Raw genomic sequence first — 19548 nt, 5'->3', positions numbered from 1 at the left:
CATGATAAGATCCTAACCCCAAGAGAAGTAAACAAGGTTCTGTCCTGCTACTGTGTAGATGAGGAAGTTCTTGTGCAGAAATGTAGGCTGCCAGTTGTAGCACCAGAGAAAGAGTGGTTTGTGGTTTGCCTCATATATTTCTTGTAGTGATACTGTCTTGCTTACAGTTTTTAGTTGGTTGGTTGGTTGGTTGGTTACTTAGGAGTCTGAATTATTATAATCTCAGTCATGTCTGTTGTGCTAGGCTGAAGTGAATGGTATCTGAGTACTGCCCTCTCTCCTTCAGTTGAGAGCTCGATGCTAATTTTTTTTAGATATTCATGTATGTTTTTCCTTATCTGAAAAACTATTACGTATACTGTATGGAAATTGCCTTTGGAATCCCTGTAGTATTAATAGTGTATGATGAGTTCCAGCAAGGGTGAAAATTGGTTTGCAAGACCTAGGCAAAATACTCCTTCACTTGAAGAACCATTTAGCATTATTGTAGTTGATTGCGTGAGACTTGTTCTTTGAACTAGGTTAGGGCGTGAATACTTTCAAAAGTTCAAGTGAATATGCATTGCATTACTACCCCAGTACTATTATCCATGCATTTTAATACAGTTTTATCTATTAATTTATTTTTCCTTTTTTGATAAGTGAGATCTCTTCTTTCTGTATTTCCCTTTACTTCCTCTTACTTCTTCCTAATAAGCACAATATTCTTTGGAAGCTTGAATCTGAAGTCATTGGCCCCTGTGGACTTGTTCCATATAAATAGGGTTCATCTTCTGAATAATAATAATAATTAAATATTCTTCCATACATTTCCCAGAGGATGCATGTTACCTCAGGAACATAAGAATGCCAAGTGGGTTTTCTGAAGGCTATTTTATGTCAAAAATGTTTAAAAAATCTAGTAATCGTTTCCTTTTAGAATCCTTGTGGAATTGGAATATAAAATTTAAGCCACAGGCTAAGTGCTGGGACACATGAAGTCATTCAGTGTTGAAAAGGACATTGAGAGTAAAGGTGGTTTTAAAGGTGTAACAGGAGGAAGAACTTGCAGTTGCACTGAAACAATTCTTAGGGGAGGGTGGACAGCAAGACGAAAGAAAGATAAAATGAATGGAGTTACAGTAAAAGGAATGAAAGGGGTTGCAGCTAGGGGCTGAAGGGAAGCTGCAAAGAACCTTAATTAATGCCTACAGTGCACCGTGTGAGGTGAACTAGGATTCTACAAGGTAACCTCCCAGTAGGGAATTTGATGACCAGTCGCCAAACATTCAAGAGTGTTCATTCCAACAGTGTTTCGACTCGAAATCATCGTGAAAAACGAGATGGAGTTCATTTATTTACTTGACAGCCTAGGAGGCTGTACAATTCACTCAATATTCGTTAAGCTCATGGACATAACATCAAGGACCATTATCATGACAGAAAGGTGGCACTTTGAATGCAATTTGTCTTTTGGACTACAGAATTTCTAAACTATAGGAAAGATTATGAGAAGCATCCAAGTTTTATCGGAGAATATTAGTTTATTTTTTCTGGGATTTGTTTCAGAACATTTTCAGTACGGTGTTGACGAAAATGACACCTTGTGTCCCTTCGTATATGAGAACAACTGTCGTATAGGGAAAATGAAAGCATTACTTGATAAGGAGATAATTTAACAGATATGAAGCTGTAAATAAGAGGGTTTTCACTGATTAAACCATATAAGGAAAATGAAACGAGCAATAAAAGAAACCAAAGAACGAGTAGCAAAGTTTTGGTCATTCCCACACCAACCTAACGTTAAAAATGTGACTCAGTCTTTTTGAGAAAAGCAGTGTGATCTTTCTTTCTCAGTGTTATGCAATGCAGAGCAAGTAAACACAATGGTTTATTGCTAAAATTGACGGACGTGACTCGGGTAAACCAGGTTTAATAACAACAACAACATTAGGATATCCGGCCGCAGACGTACCCTAGTGTCGCCTGTGTTAACCTCATCGTGGGTAAACCCGACTCCTTTTACGACTCAAGCGTTTTTTAGAAGGGAGGGTCGCTTCATCCATACACTGGGACATGGTTTCGTAATATGTGACAAAGTCTAGTAATTTCTTGATAATATAGATATAAAGATGGCTAGTAGTAGTAGTAGGTGGGATTTGCCTTTGAAACGGCTCCCTTGCTCGCTTTATATCTCCTTCGCGTGTGTTTAAGTTTATTATATCTGTAATACCATATATTTCTGATAAATTCCTTCCTACTGTCAATTTTCTCGATAAATCTGCAAGTAGAAGGATGTTAACAATCAATTCCTGCACGAATTGTGTAGTAGTAGTAGTACTAGGCAGCTGTCCCTTTGTAACGGCTCATGGAATTTGTATTTAGTAGGAGTACTGAACTGAAGGCTTTCTCTCATTAATGGCGCCTAGTCTTTGGGGTGGGCTTATTTTCATCCCTTCTCTTCTTCTGCCCCTTCCTCAGTAGCAATGGTAGCTGAAAGGCATAGACTGTAACGGCTCCTAGTCGTTGGGATGGGCATACTTTCATCCATTCTCCTCCTCCCCATTCCTTAGTAGCAATAGTAGCTGAAAGGCATAGACCGTAACGGCTCTTAGCTATTCCCCCCTCCCTCCTCCCCGTTCCCCCCTTCACCAAACACCCAAGATCACCCACTCTCATTAGCCCAAGGTCACAAATTATAATTGTTCACCTACTTATACCTATATAAGAGTGCCATGACTGTTAACCCAATACCTGTGTTTTCCATGGGGAGTTTATTTGAACTGAAGGTGCCAGAATATTTACGTAAATCGTTTGCCAAATTGAAAGATTCAGTTTAAAAATAATATAAGGGAAACACGAACAATGGGTTGAAATAAGTTAACTGGAGTTTTTTTATATGGAATAAAAGAATAAATCATGAACTTTCTCAGTACACGAATAAATACAACTTATGGAAGTGATTAAATGGTTGTCAATCGGAAGAGGATCTTGTTCCGTGTAGTATGGAAGTTTGCTAGACCTAGACCTATTGAGAGAGAGAGAGAGAGAGAGAGAGAGAGAGAGAGAGAGGAAATATAAGCCTTCTACTACGTATATTTGAGACTACAGGATACATATTGTATATGGCTGTACCCTATACAATACGTATCCTGAAATCTGAAATTGGTCCCTATAATAGTACCAAGGTCTAGAGAGTATAGATACTCTCTAGACCTTGAATAGTATTATAAGATAGATACTTATCTCGATACCGTGCATCATTTAACTGCATTTCACACCGGATACCTATTGTATGGATGTATTATGAATGTATCATCAACTGCACAGGAATGGAATGTAGAGTTTAGGCCAAAGGCCAAGCACTCGGACTTAAGAGGCCATTCAGCGCTGAAATTGAGAGTAGTTAGGTTTGAAAGAGTGTAACGGGAAGGGAAACATCGCAACTTCACTATGAGGGTGGACAGCAAGATGGAAGAAAGATTATAACTAATGGAGGCGCAGTAAAAGGAATGAAAAGGGTAGCAGCTATGGGCCTAAGGAATGCCGCAAAGAACCTTTAGCAATGCCTACAGTGCACCCCTTGAGGGGCGAGTAGTCGGAAGACAGGAATTCCAGTGGATGATTCCATTGTATACATACGTGAGGGTATATATCTCGGCTGCGTTTGTTTGTTATAGATGATCAGCGAACCGGGTGCTACAGTTTTATATACTTTCTTTGTTTGCTAGTGGACGAATTAACCTGTAGAACGATTCGCTAGATACGGAACTGATCTCCTATTTTACTATCACAATTATATTCTCTCCTGTCCCCGCTGGCATAAGGCCTCTCAAAAACTTAAAACTGCGTTGCAGTGCCCGTTTAAATTTAAGGTACGGATACCATTTAATCATTCACCGGGCGTATATAGTACTATATACGACTGGCATATAGTCCTATAGGACTAATATGTTATTCTATAGTCCTATATAAGTAAAAAATATATAGGCACGCAGACACGGAATCAATTTGTAAAGGGGAGATATTATGCTCAATTTACCGTGCTGGCATAAGGCCTGAAATCCAGTCACTACCTTGCAATGTGGGTTAAAATTCGTGATTTCTTTAGTCATTCTGCGGGTACATAGTACTATAGGTCTGTGTTTTGAGATAAATCTTCAACGCAAATGAAAATTAAAAATATAAATATATAAATATGGAATAGATTTGTTTTATTCAATCATATTTCCGGTCACGTGATAAACACCCCCAGAAATGCAGTTTGGGTGTTCCAGGCGACACACGGGCGGAAGAATACCGGAAATCGCTCTGATGTTTCAAGGTTGTTCTCGGCAAGAAAGTAGTTCTTGGGCGGCATATAAATCTCTCTCTCTCTCTCTCTCTCTCTCTCTCTCTCTCTCTCTCTCTCTCTCTCTCTCTCTCACTTAGAAACAGTAAACATTAGCGTGACAGACACACACACTGTCTTACGCACGGACAAGCTGAAGGTTGAATCATATGCATTTGCCCATAGACTGTGACACTCGTTACGAATGAAACCTTCAACAAGAAGTTAAGGAAGTTATAATGAACCGTTTCTTCCCTTCTAGAGACGCCAGGGATCGTTAAATCGATCGATCAATCAATGTTTTTCCCTTCTACTCAAAGGCTTGAGAAAAGGGTATAACGCAGAGAGAGTAGGAACATCTCCCCTTAGGGAATTTACCTGACCTTGCGACTCGGGTATACCCCAGGGGGGACCACTGGTTCCTTGGGTATATAACCCCCCTGTGGGGAGGGGAGGGGGAGTTTCGGGCGGGTCCAGGTAAACGGGTTTGAGTCGTCTGGAAACCGCTGGACTGTGGTAACTTTGTGTGTATATATATATATATATATATATATATATATATATATATATATATATATATATGTATATATTTGTCTTTGTTTAATTATTTATATATTTATTTTATATTCATTTTCCTATTTATTTATTTTTCAATATATTTATTGAAAAATATATTTCTTTCGTTTTTTCCTTTTATGAAAACAGTGACTAACTTTGTTTTGTTTCTTATGATTAAATCAACTAGAAAAAGATGCATTATATCTCTCTCTCTCTCTCTCTCTCTCTCTCTCTCTCTCTCTCTCTCTCTCTCTCTCTAGTGTTACACAGGTGTTGAGAGAAATATCTTTCATAAACATTACTAAAGGGTCATTGGCGCTGGTGTCATTCAATTGTTATAAGTCCTTTTTTTTTTATTTGTTTACTCTCTGACACCTCACATTTCGGCCTGACCTTTGTTTTTGCGACGGTCAAGGTTTTATTTATTCATTTTTTTTTCGTGAAGGTCAGCTGTTGCTGTGTGGGTTACCACAGGCACAGACATTTATCTGTCTGTTTCTTGTTTGATAATAATAATAATAATAATAATAATAATAATAATAATAATAATAGTAATAATTTATTATTATTATTATTGTTATTATTATTATTATTTTATAATTGTTTGATAATAATAATAATAATAATAATAATAATAATAATAATAATAATAATAATAATAATAATAATAATAATAATAATAATAATAATAATTTTTATTATTATTATCACATAAGAGTAAAATAATAATAATAATAATAATAATAATAATAATAATAATAGAAGATATTTAATATTTTATTCTCGTTATTGTCGTGTGTTGATTCTGTTCTCAAGACAGAGATATTACCATCAGATATTATTAAAACTACTCATTTTTAGCAGTTAGATATTCTGATATTTTATTAGATATTTAGTCAGATATTCTGGTATTTAATTATATATATATATATATATATATATATATATATATATATATATATATATATATATATATATATGGCCAAAATACCAAGGTGGATATATTTTGATTTTGGTGAATTGGTATCTGTGCATATCCCTCTCTCTCTCTCTCTCTCTCTCTCTCTCTCTCTCTCTCTCTCTCTCTCTCTCTCTCTCTCTCTCTCTCTTAAAACGGGAGGGCCCCGAGGAGGTAATCCGTACCTCCCCCTGTGGCGGAAGAACCATTCATTTATATTTTATAAAAGTTTTTTTTTTTTATTTTTGTGCAATCGAATCCTACACTCGGTGCAGGAAGAAGGAGAGGATGAGAATAGGATGGTGGTCAGGTCAGTTCCCGAATCCTTTCGCAACTGATGTTGTTGGCCCTGGGTCCTCCTTTTTGACATTTTCGAACCCACGGAGTTCCTTAGGGGCCTCTATTTGAACCCGTAGACACAGAAAGTGTGTCTGTCTCAGTAATTGGTTTCTGTAGTTATTGGATTCTGTAGTTACTGTGTTCTGCAGTTATCGGTTTCCGTAGTCATTTGATTCTGTAGTTAATGGATTCTGTAGTTATTGGCTTCTGTAGTTATTGGATCCTGTAGTTGTTGGATCTTGTAGTTATTGGATCCTGTAGTTATTGGCTTCTGTAGTTGTTGGCTTCTGTAGTTATTGGATCTTGTAGTTATTGGCTTCTGTAGCTATTGGATTATGTAGTTATTGACTTCTGTAGTTATTGGCTTCTGTAGCCATTGGATTATGTAGTTATTGACTTCTGTAGTTAATGGATTCTGTAGTTAATGGATTCTGTAGTTATTGGGTCCTGTAGTTGTTGGCTTCTGTAGTTATTGGATCATGTAGTTATTGGCTTCTGTAGTTACTGGATTCTGTAGTTATTTGATTATGTAGTTACTGGCTTCTGTAGTTATTGGATTATGTATTTATTGACTTCTGTAGTTAATGGATTCTGTAGTTAATGGATTCTGTAGTTATTGGGTCCTGTAGTTATTGGCTTGTGTAGTTATTGTTCTAGACATGAACGCCTCTGTACCAGACGTTTTTCCCCCAGGGGCTAGTACTCAACAAGGCGAAATACATATGACCCCCCAGGGGCCAGTACTAAACACGGCGAAACAGCATAGGTGAATCACTGTTCCGCCGTGTTTAGTACTAGCCTTCACGTGGAATTGGAGTTCGGGCCGGGAAGGGTTGGCCCAAGGGTTCGTCTGCAGACCTTGGGTTGGCCATTCTCTACATGGGGATCATTGGGTTCGCTGTTCTTGACATGGAGACGTTGGGTTTGCTAATCTTGCTGTATATATATAAATATTTTCTGTTAGAACAGAAATCCACCTAATAGTAGGAGGCCACAAAACTGCCACAAGGTAGAAAGTTCTTGCTACATTTCAGAGACCAAACTGTCTCCCTCTACAGTACTGGCAAGTATATACTTGCCAGAGAGGGAGACACTTTGGTCTCTGAAATATAGCAAGAACTCGATGTCCCAGGAGTTGAAAGGAATGCACAAGAACATAATAATCTGTTACTGGTTCGTTTTCAGTGTTGATTTTGCCATTTCCTAAAGAAATGAGTAATGAGGCCACCATATTCTTGAAACGTTCTCTTTTTCTCCTGCAAGGCGGGTAACTGTCTCTATTCCACGTCATCCAAAGTGGAGACACTTGAACACTTGTTGTAAAGTGATTTCTGCCAAGAGTAGGTTCCTCTGCTAAGTGGTGCAGGGCTCGACTCAAGTTCGCTAGGGTAGTGAACTCTTGAATGATGTTTTCCTGCGTGTCAGAGCCGTTTTGGAATAGGCATGACTTTCACTTCTTGTTGAATGTCCAGAAAGAGAAAGTCACAGAAAGTCTCAGGAAAAAGTACAGAATGCAAGTCACTTTCGCCGTGGAAAAAGGTACAGTATAAAAACATCCCTTTGTTCAGAACACAATTCTTGTATTTTCATAATTTGCTTGAACTTTTTTCTGCTTATGAATTTATCAATTTATTTTTTCTCTCCTACAATTGATCTCCTCTTTCTGCATTTCCTATTACCTTTTGTTACTTCTTCCAGTTGAATACTGCAGTATTCTTTGGAAGTTTGAATTTCAAAGTAGTGCCCCCTATGGTGGGCTTGTTCCATATGAATAAGGTTCATCTTCTGAATAATAATAATAATAATAATAATAATAATAATAATAATAATAATAATAATAATAATAATAATTCTGTTGCTTCTGTCAAATGAACATCATATATAGTGTGATTAGTGTTGATCTTTTGAACAACAACAACAACAACAATAATAATAATAATAATAATAATAATAATAATAATAATAATAATAATAATAATAATAATAATAATAATAATAATAATTAATGTGTTAATTTCTCTCAGATGAACACATCATTTTCTTTGGAAGCTTGAATTTCAAGTCAATGGCCCCTGTGGTGGGCTTGTTTCATATAAATAGGGTTCTTCTTCTTCTTCTGAATAATAATAATAATAATAATAATAATAATAATAATAATAATAATAATAATAATAATAATACCTTCTGTCATTTCTTTCAAATGAACATCATATTCTTTGGAAGCTTGAATTTCAAGGCAATGGCCCCTTTAGTGGGCTTGTTCCATATGAATAGGGTTCTTCTTCTTCTGAATAATAATAATAATAATAATAATAATAATAATAATAATAATAATAATAATAATTTCAAGAACTTCTGGAGATACATTCATTAAAGATTCCAGAGGAATAGTCGGACTTTCTCAAGCCAGCACGACAACAACATCACCTGAGATTCATACCCCTGGGATTCATTCCCCGAGGCCCAAGTTGTTTGTTCTACCTGACGTGCATTTCTGGAGCCGTTCCAAAGGCGTCTCCTTCTGCTACTACTTATACTAATGTTCCCCTTGAAACTGTTGGCATTGCTCAAAGTTCATCGCGGCGTTCCTTCGGTCCCTAGCTGCAACCGCTTTCGTTCTTTTTTACTGTACCTCCATTCATATTCTCTTTCTTCCATCTTGCTGTCCAGCACTGAATGACCTCATTGGTCCCAGTGCTTGGACCTTTGGTCTAAATTTCATATTCCAATTCCAATGCAGCATCCATTTTTTTTAGCATTTTACTGTACCTCCAGCTTCCTTCCTTCAGTCTTGTTGTCCAGCACCTCTAACTATTAGCTTATTAGTTCCACCTTTAGGTCCATGTACTTAATCTACTTTATTTTCTGAATCTTGACGATGCTGTCCAACTCCTCTTTCCTCTGTCTGAAGCTGAATGGCCAAAAACTTCCCAGTACTTGGCCTAACAGTCAAAAATTCATAAAATCAATCCATCTATTCTGCTCTCCTTCTGGTCTGGGCAAAGGAAGGGTAGTGGGTTACACACCCCGTTCCACTGAATTTTTTACAGCCGCCTGACCTCTCGGTGAAATCGACGAAAGGTCATCCAAGAAGTAGCGCCTCTGGTTCTTCAGAAAGTAAATTCATTTGGTGCTACTTTGGCTTGTTATCAAGGCTCACCTACTCCGAGGTGCTGCTAGTACTAGCCTAAACGCGTATGGTAAATCCAGGTCTTAGTGGGTCCTAGGTAAATTTTATTAATATAGTTCGTCGACAAAACGATATAGAAATGGGTGTATATAATACTTTGATCCTCAAAGGGCTAGTACTAAACACGACGTCCAATGGAGCTTCTGCCATGCTTATAGTACTAGCACCTCGGAGTAGGCCAGAGTGACACCGTTCATTTTATAAGAAGGCGTCTTTGCAGACGCAAGTTCAGAGAATTTAAAAGAGCAAATAGGAATATATAATTTTATAAGAAGGGGTCTTTGTAGACGCAAGTTCAGAGAATTTATAAGAGCAAATAGGAATATATAATTTTATAAGAAGGCGTCTTTGTAGACGCAACAGTTCAGGGAATTGGAAAAGCAAAAATTAATCCATAATTTTATCACGAGTAGGAAAACTTGGTAGACTTAACAACAGTTCAGAGAATTTTAAAGACCAAATAGGAATAAACAATTTTATTACGAGTAGGAAAACTCGCCAGACTTAACAGTTCAGAGAATTGAAAGAAGAAAGGGATGATATGATTTTAATTCTAAGTAGGTGGGATGAAGGATTGAAAGTAGAACATCCTCACTGACATCACACGCCTTGGATTCCTGTCAGCCCGTCAGAAAAAAAAGCATCGTTGGCAACTCTGCCTGGCTGGAGTTACCAGAGAACGAAGGATGGTTTTTTTTCTTATGAACTAACCTCACTTTCCAAACATAAAAAGAAATAGAAAAATACTGTACGTGAATTCAAAAGATTAAAAATTGCATATTAAAGATTTACGTAGCGAAGGACTGACAGAATTAAGGCGGTAAATATCCCGATCCTTATCTACCTGGGCCCAATAATAAGCCTAAAAAAAATACATAAAGACTCGGTGTAACCCCAGAAACCTGTCAGTGTGTGTGTTGAAGTCGCCGAAGGTGGATGTACGCGCCTCGCTCTCCGTGCCGTCTACATACGCTAAATGTGTGTTTTTTGTAAACAGTGATGTGAGTTCGCTCCTCGCGGCTCTTTCTAGTTTGAGTGTGACGGTGGATCAAGGAAACTGCAGCTGATCTTTGTCTCGCAGCTTCTTTCTGGTGAAAGGAATTTGATCTTGAGAACGGTTTCGGACATCCGATTTTTTTCTCCCTCCGACGCTGCTGTCATCTGAAATAAGTTGGTAAGAAGAATATCAATGTTTTTCTGATAAATAAGTCATATTCTCATACTACGTTTAATAGAGCAGTGCATACGCTTGCAGACGAGTGTTTTACTTCAGAGGTAAGACCGTAGTGAGTGATATTTTCCAAGGTTGCTAATTAGCTAATACGTAATATTTATACAGTATAGATATATTTTTGAATACACGTAATATTCTCGGAAGCAGGCCCATGCACTCGTGAATTTTTGTAATATTTATCTTTTAGATATGTGATATTCGCAGTTATCCAATGTGTAATATATATATATATATATATATATATATATATATATATATATATATATATATATATATATATATATATATATATATATATGATATTCTGGAAGTCATACATTTGTGAAATTGTGTAATATCCTCCGTGAAGTTCTATGATATTCACAAAGGGACTTGAAGTTCCAACACTTCGTATTTCATTTTAAATGTAATTCCTGATTACATTTGTTTTTTTTTTTTTTTTGTAGTTGCTTCACGAATTTAAAAGTGGGATCAGTTTGTTTAAGGATGCGTGGAACGAAGGAAATCACTGGGAAAATGAGGAATCTATTTGTGGAGGAATGATGATAGGATGTGGCTTTCTGAATGAAATTTAAATAACTGTATGAATTGATTTAGTTTTATTTAAAAGAATGGATGTTATTGCAAGTTCTAGTCAGTGGATAGCTGAAAATACTTTATATATATATATATATATATATATATATATATATATATATATATATATATATATATATATATATATATATATATATATATGTATATATAAGATTTTTCACATAATTATACATCTCTAGACAGCAAGGCACCTAAAGAAGTTCAACATGCATTTGTGTATCAAGTTTGAAATCAGCTGTGCATTTTCCACTGTAGAAATACAAGGATTGTCTGACATACTTATATATGTCATTTCCAACTGTAAATGTGTATTTTCTGCTGTAGAGATACACGAAAAGTCTACCATACACATGTGTATCAAATCTTAATGCAACTGTGTATTTTCCACCGTGGAAATACACCGGAAGAGAAACATTCACTTATGTGTGGCATCTGAATGCACCCGAAGTCCCCACAAATACCTGCGGTCCCTCCCTGCAACCTTGAGGACTCCTTCTCGCCCTCGGCACGGGAGCGGGATTTCCTCTCCCGGCGTCTTCACCCCCGCCTCGGCAACTTCTGTTTTCCTACAATGAAACGTTGAACTGTCGAAGAACAAATTTCGCGTTTGGCATAGAACGTGTTTCGAGTGACGGACGGGACTGGGATGGAATGTGAAATTTAGGCCAAAGGTCAAGCGCTGGAGGCTATGATGAAGTCATTCAGCGGTGTAAGGAAAATTGAGAGTATAGAAGGTTTTGGAAGGTGTGACAGGAGGAAAACCTTTCGCATTTGCGCTGTGAAACGACTGAGGAAGGTAAGATGGCAGAAAGAGAAGGAGAACGGGGGCTGCAGTGCAAGGAATGAAAGGGGTTGCAAGAACCATAAAGCAATGCCTACAGTGCGCCGCGTGAGGTGCACTGGCGGCGCTACTACTCCTCTGCAGGGTTGAGTAACAGAAGATGCTGAAACAATCTTTCGTCTTTTAGTTTTCCTTAGAACTTGATGTTCTGAATGGAACTCTTGTGTCGAGGGTTTTGTCCAGTCTTCTACCCTTCATAATCACCTTGGTTTATGCTGTGTCAGCCCTTTTACAGCTCGGATAGTTTTTATTTACGTCTTATTTTAATGTTTTCTCGTTCGTTTGCAATTGTCGTCTTCGGTTGGTGTTCGATTTTCGTTTCTGCCGTCCATTTTTAGTTTTCTGTAAAAGAAAACGATTGAGATGGCTGTCAACCCACACGTTTTATGTCCGCCCTCAGATCTTGAAAACTACTGAGGCTAGAGGGCTGCAAATTGGTATGTTGACCATCCACCCTCCAACCATCAAACATACCAAATTGCAGCCCTCTAGTCTCAGTAGTTTTTTTTTTATTTTACTTAAGGTTAAGGTTAGCCATGCATCGTGCGTCTGGTACCGTTAAAGGTGCCAGCCGCCGACGAATCTTCACTTGACCACATCTGGAGAGGAACTTAGTGCTGCCCGGTCGTGGCTGAGAGTTTCATACTGCAGCACATCGAGAGTTTCATGCACCATCATACGCTGTACAGAAAACTCGATTGCGCCGACGAAACTTCTGGGCATTTCTACTTGTTCTTGTTAATCTCTAAGTTCCCATCATCTTTTTTTCAAGCCAGAGATTCCCCCCGTCGGATTTGTCAGCGAACGAGAACCACCCATTGCACAGTAGATCAGACAGGGGCCATTAACCAATCTCAATAAGCCTTGCAGCCCAGATACAAACATTACTTGTGACAAATATGCTTCCCTGGTTCATACTACCGTGCTGCCATATCTGCTGTGAGCAAAGTCAGGCTCCCCAGGCGCCGGATGTGAAGGGGTTGGTTACCCATACGTTATCGGTTGTATTGGACTGTGGCGTCCGCACCATAGTACAGAGTGTGTCGGCCTATGTTTGCATTCGATCTGATTGGTTACCGGCCTTGGAACTGCCCAGGTGGGATGGTAGGAGTAATTATTATTATTATTATTATTATTATTATTCAGAAGATGAACCCTATTCATATGGAACAAGCCCACCACAGGGGCCACTGACTTGAAATTCAAGTTTCCAAAGAATATTATTATTATTATTATTATTATTATTATTATTATTATTATTATTATTCAGAAGGTGAACCCTATTCATATGGAGCAAGCCACAAAAGGGGCCACTGACGTGAAATTCTAGCTTCCAAAGATTATTATTATTATTATTATTACTATTATTATTATTATTACTATTATTATTATTATTATTATTATTATTATTCAGAAGATGAACCCTATTCATATGGAACAAGCTCACCACAGGGGCCACTGACTTGAAATTCAAGCTTCCAAAGAATATTATTATTATTATTATTATTATTATTATTATTATTATTATTATTATTATTATTCAGAAGTTGAACCCTATTCATCAGAAGGAAGTATAATTTCTTTTATGAGACTCTTTTCCTTGATTACTAGAAAGTATATTTGCATTACCCTTTTTTCAGTCATTAGCATTTACCCATAACTGGTTTGAAGACTCTGAGAATTTATATTGACTGCTTAGGCATGGGTTATATTCAGTATTTATTTCCGCTAAGTATGTATTTACTTTTATATACAAATTGTGAGAGTAAACAGAATGAGAGGGTAATGTTTGATAATTCGTCGACACAACAAAACTAGTAAACAAATGATTTTAATAGCTGGAAAAACAATGAGTCAAGATTACGAAACGCCTACTCAAGGTCAGAGCGGCCATTTCCGTTCAAAACCGTTTTTTTTTTCTTAATTTTTTTGCCAGTTTTATATGGCTACGGTGCCCTTCCTCATCGGAACTATCCCTCAGCGAAAAAAACTTTCCAACGCACTCTTTCTTCTTGATAGGGGACAGGTTATTGCGAAAAGCGTGGCTGGCCTGTTTTTGGTGACGTTATCGTTTGAGGCCTTGGAAGAACTGCCGGTCGACAGGCTCCGCCTCCTATTTGTGGCGTCACTGGTGTGTGTGTGACGTCACGGCATACCTCGTCAGGAAAACACTGTAGGTTGCAGTAACGGGGAAATTTAAATGTCTTGGTGTATTTTTTTTTAATGATTTTAATGAAATTTGAAGGAAATCTTTTTGTTTTAAATGTTAAGGTCTCTCTCTCTCTCTCTCTCTCTCTCTCTCTCTCTCTCTCTCTCTCTCTCTCTCTCTCTCTCTCTCTCTCTCTGGTAGTTAAACGAGTAATAATTTTTTCTTGATTGATGATGTCATCGATTGATTTAAATAGACGTCATAAAATATAAAATTAATCTGTGGTGAAGTGTCTTCATATTCAGTCCAGAGGTCCACACTAGACCTCCTATTGCTTATTTTGATGACTGTTCTATTGATGGTAATCGATGACGTCATCATGCATAGAAAATAATTTGGAAGAATGATACTGCATGAAAGTAAGAGAGAGAGAGAGAGAGAGAGAGAGAGAGAGAGAGAGAGAGAGAGAGAGAGAGAGAGAGAGAGAGAGACTTGTTTTTCCTGACAAAATACATCGTTTTTTTTTTTTTTTACCGAATGCAAGAACTTCAGTGCCCCTGATAACTCTCAAGGCTATTATCTTGAATTCCAGAACAGAACAGGTAGCATAACATAACATATAACATAATTCAGAAGGTGAACCCTATTCATATGGAACAAGCCCACCACAGGGGCCAGTGACTTGAAATTCAGGCTTCACGAGCTGAAAAAAAAGTCTAGGAAGAACAACAAGAACTTATGCTTGAATGAAGGAAGTCTTAAGAAGTCTTTCAAAGCACCAGAACGCATTAGGTATCAGTTGAAGACCTTGCCTTCAGACCAACAGGAAATTTAAGCGTCCTGAAAGCAGGGGATGTATAATGAAGTCCCCGAAGGCTAATTAATTGTCCCATTGTCGATTCTGAGGACGATTTCCGTTGTTTTATTTGTTTGTTCAACATCATTGTCAGCCTTTCTGAGGCAGAACGTCCTGGCTGACAAATTCTTCCCGGTTTTGATGAACTGGCACATCCATTTTTTTAAATAAGTTTTTGAGCTTTCCAGCAGAACTGACTTTGTTTTTGATGCTGTGAAACATGCCAAAACTTCAGCTGTCAAACCGGATGTCCTCAGAAGCTGAGCCGATTAGAAACTCTTTGGTTAATGTCGAAATCTTTGAAGCCCATTTTCTCAGAATGGGGGGGAAATGGCATAACTGCCCCAACACTTTTCTCCTTGCATTTTAATGCGTTTTTATCTGTTTAATAACCTGTTAATTTTATTTTTTAATAAGCGAAATCTCTTCTTTCTGTATTTTCCTTCTACCTCCTCTTAGTCCTCCCTAGAACACCATATTCTTAGGAAGCTTGAATTTCAAGTCAGTGGTCACTTTTGTGTGCTTGTTCCATACGAGTATGGTTCACCTCCTGAATAATAATAATAATAATAATAATAATTAATAACAATAATAATAGTAATAATAATAATAATAATAATAATAATAATAATAATAATATTCTTTGGAAGCTTGAATTTTAAGTCAGTGGCACCGTGATGGGCTTGTTACATATGAATAGGTTCATCTTCTGAATAATAATAATAATAATATTAATAATAATAATAATAATAATAATAATAATAATAATAATAATAATAAATAATAATAATATTATTTATTATATAATTATTATTATTAATAATAATAAATTATGATCATAATTTATTAATAATAATAATAATAATAATATTAATTATTATTATAATGATTATTAATAATAAATTATGATCATTTATTATTATTATTATTATTATTATTATTATTATTATTATTATTATTATTATTATTATTAATTAATAATAATAATAATAATACCTCCTGTCACTTCATTCAAGCGAACACCATAATATTCTTTGGAAGCTTGAACTTCAAATCGGTGGCCCCTGTGGTGGGCTCGTTCCATATCGTTAGGAACCACATCTCGGTTCATCAGGTTCCATCATCAACTAAGAGAGTAATGGACTGGATAGACTGGCAGGAGCAGAGACAACCACGGTGAAAGGGGAACAACAAAACTAGCAAAATATCCTTAATACTGATTTATTAACATTACGTAATATACGTATTTACAATCGAGTCGAGTCTGGCGTAAATCAGTAAATATACATATAACATCAAACAGTCAAAGAGTCTGTCAAATAAAGATGTAGGAAAATAAGTTACTTTAAATAAAACTCTACCACGGAAGTAAAAGTAACAAACGCCACATAAAGGAAAACATTTCAGCTACATCAAACAATAATAAACAATACAGACAGTATAATGATTACCAGTAGCATCAAATAAATAATGGTATAACCAAAAGTACACATAACAGATCAACCATTAAAGCAGCACAAATAACAATAAACCAAATTATCACAAATACCAATTACACTCAATACATAAACATCTGTAGAGGTAATTAACAAGCCCCCTACAGATGATACATCATCATCTACCCAGAGATGTCAAGACCACTAAACAAAGGTCACAGATGATGATCATCAAAGGCCGTCGAGGATGACCGCCAAACAACTGCCGTGAGGTCGTCAAAACCGCCCCATGGCGGAAAACGCGAACATCTCCACGAAACAGACGTTCACGCAGAGTCGATGCGACAGCCAAATGGCTGTCCCGGAGGAATGCCTCCTCTCCACAGATGGCTAGGGTTAGCCATCAACTCGTCCTCGAACTCGAAGTCGAACTCCACATCCTCGAAACTGTAGGGGCCAACAGGTAACAACTGCCTGTCCATGCTGCTAAGCTGTCTGGACCCTGACTCGACGATTACCCAGACGACAGACGTCAACTCTGTATGCAGAAAATAAACACCAACGGGAAAATGAGTGCACCCTCAACAAGGGAACAATTATTGTTCCACAGACAAAACAGGCACTAAGCCTCACAATATGTAAACAGGGATCATCTCCTGAATAATAACGCTAATAACCTCAATAGAATTAGGATGTTGACCTGAAAATTCCTGTCATGTAGATCGTTGAGGTCAGGGACTTGGGTCTCTTAAGGCCCGATGATCTTCTCATTGTCTCGCCGTGACTGGCAAGTGTCCTCCGGAGGGTGATTTGCTTGCAGAATGAATGATTAGATACTGAAGTCCCTTTCCTGCTGAAATGGAGACCGCCCCTGAATGTGACATATAATAATAATAATAATAATAATAATAATATTATTATTATTATTATTATTATTATTATTATTATTATTATTATTATTATTATTATTACTTATTCCTAATGAACACCATATTCTTTGGAAGCTTGGATTTCAAGTCAATGGCCCCTGTGGTGGGGTTGTTCCATAAGAATAGGGTTCATCTTCTGAATAATAATAATAATAATAATAATAATAATAATATTATGATTATTATTATTATTATTATTATTGTAAAGAGAAGCCCACAAGATTCCTGTGCATAACTTGTTCACATGTAAATATTTACATGTTACTTTTAAACTCGAGTACTTTCAGGTCCTAACTGTGACCCTTTTTCAAGAGATGAGGTAGTCAGGCTGGTTCAAGGCCCAGCAATCTTCTGGAACTTCTTCTCCTTGTGCTGTCATTTATGTGATGGCTGCCCTGGTTTCCATTCTCTTGAGAGTTGTTAATCTCCTCCTGTCGGTCTGATATCCTGATCTGATGGTCAGTGGTATTAACCCTCGTGGTATGTGAGTAGTCCCCATCGGAATCTTGTGGGGTTTCCCTTTCCATTTTCAGAAGAAAACTGAAAGAAGTTTTTGTTTGGTTCGTTATTATTATTATTATTCAGATAAACCCCTGTTCGTAGGGGGCCACTGACTTGAAGCTCGAGCTTCCAAAGAATGTGATAGTGTCCATTTGAGAAGAAATAACAGACAGCAACAGGAGACACACAAAGAAAAGATCAGTCATTAGAAAAGAAAAAAGATAAATGAATAATAAATAAAAAATATGGATATAAATGAATAATTAAGATTCAAGGCGGACTGCCAACGGTGTTTGCATTAGCCGAGAGTTCTATCCGTCGGCGAACTCGAGAGGAACGGGAAATGAGAGAGAGAGTAAAGCGGATAAAACAGGAATAAGTACAAAGGTGGAGGACACACTTGTCCAGCGAAATATCCCGTTGAAGAAGTATACTTGGCGTCTCAAGAAAGTCTGGCTTCGGAAGAATTTGATTGGGATAATGAATGCACTTAACACAAGGCCTTGCTGCGTGGTCAATACTGATAACATTGTAGTGTATATATATATTAATATATATATTATATATCTGTTATATATAATATGATGAGGTTGCTAGCCCCATGCCCTGTTGGACTCCAGTCCTGGGTCGGCCCAAGCACCTTGCAAGTTGCAAGTGCTATTCCAGCTCTCTACCACTGACGTGTATAGACTGCTCAGTTGGTTTTCATCTTGTAAAATCACTTAAAACTCACTGAACATATCTCTACGTCCCTCTTGAACTCTTATGTATGTCCAAATAACTTCGTTGTATTCAGCAGGTGTAGCTCACAATAGGTAAACAACTTATTTGATCACACTGCGTGTTCTGTCATGTGACAGGGTTGAGGATACGGAGGGAGAGGTCTTCCCGCATGAGGGTGCGAGATACCACAAGGGACCTCACGCCTCCGTGAATATTTTACCCCAAGGTCCTTTCTTTGGACCTTCTTGGTTTCACCCTGAACAAGACTACAGCGTCAGGTAGATTTCAGTATGCGTATATCTGGAGAGGTTGTCGAATGAGGGTGCGAGATACCACAAGGGGACCTCACGCCTCCGTGAATGTTTTACCCAAGGTCCTTTCTTTGGACCTCCTTGGTTTTACGCTGAACAAGACTACAGCGTCAGCTAGATTTCAGTATACTGTACGTATATCTGGAGAGGTTGTCGAATGAGGGTGCGAGATACCACAAGGGGACCTCACGCCTCCGTGAATGTTTTACCCAAGGTCCTTTCTTTGGACCTTCTTGGTTTCACCCTGAACAAGACTACAGCGTCAGGCAGATTTCAGTATACGTATATCTGGAGAGGTTGTCGAATGAGGGTGCGAGATACCACAAGGGGATCTCACGCCTCCGTGAGTGTTTTACCCAAGGTCCTTTCTTTCGACCTTCTTGGTTTTACCTGAGCAAGGCTACAGCGCCAGGTGAATTTCAATATATATCTTGTTTACCTGGCAGTTCTCTTGTGAGTTTGTGTGTTGTGCTTATGTTCGGAAACTAATGTGTTCATCATTGTTCTGCCAGAAATGTTGTGGAAAAGGTTCTTATAAACCAGCTGTATATACCATGGAAGGAAGTTAAACAGATAGGTGAAATTTAGTATATATCTTTTTTTTACCAGGCTGTCTG

Source organism: Macrobrachium rosenbergii, chromosome 1 (assembly GCF_040412425.1).
Source record: "Macrobrachium rosenbergii isolate ZJJX-2024 chromosome 1, ASM4041242v1, whole genome shotgun sequence".
Classification (NCBI taxonomy): domain Eukaryota; kingdom Metazoa; phylum Arthropoda; class Malacostraca; order Decapoda; family Palaemonidae; genus Macrobrachium; species Macrobrachium rosenbergii.
The sequence above is the reverse complement of the archived record's forward strand: the minus strand, read 5'-3'. Positions refer to the sequence as shown.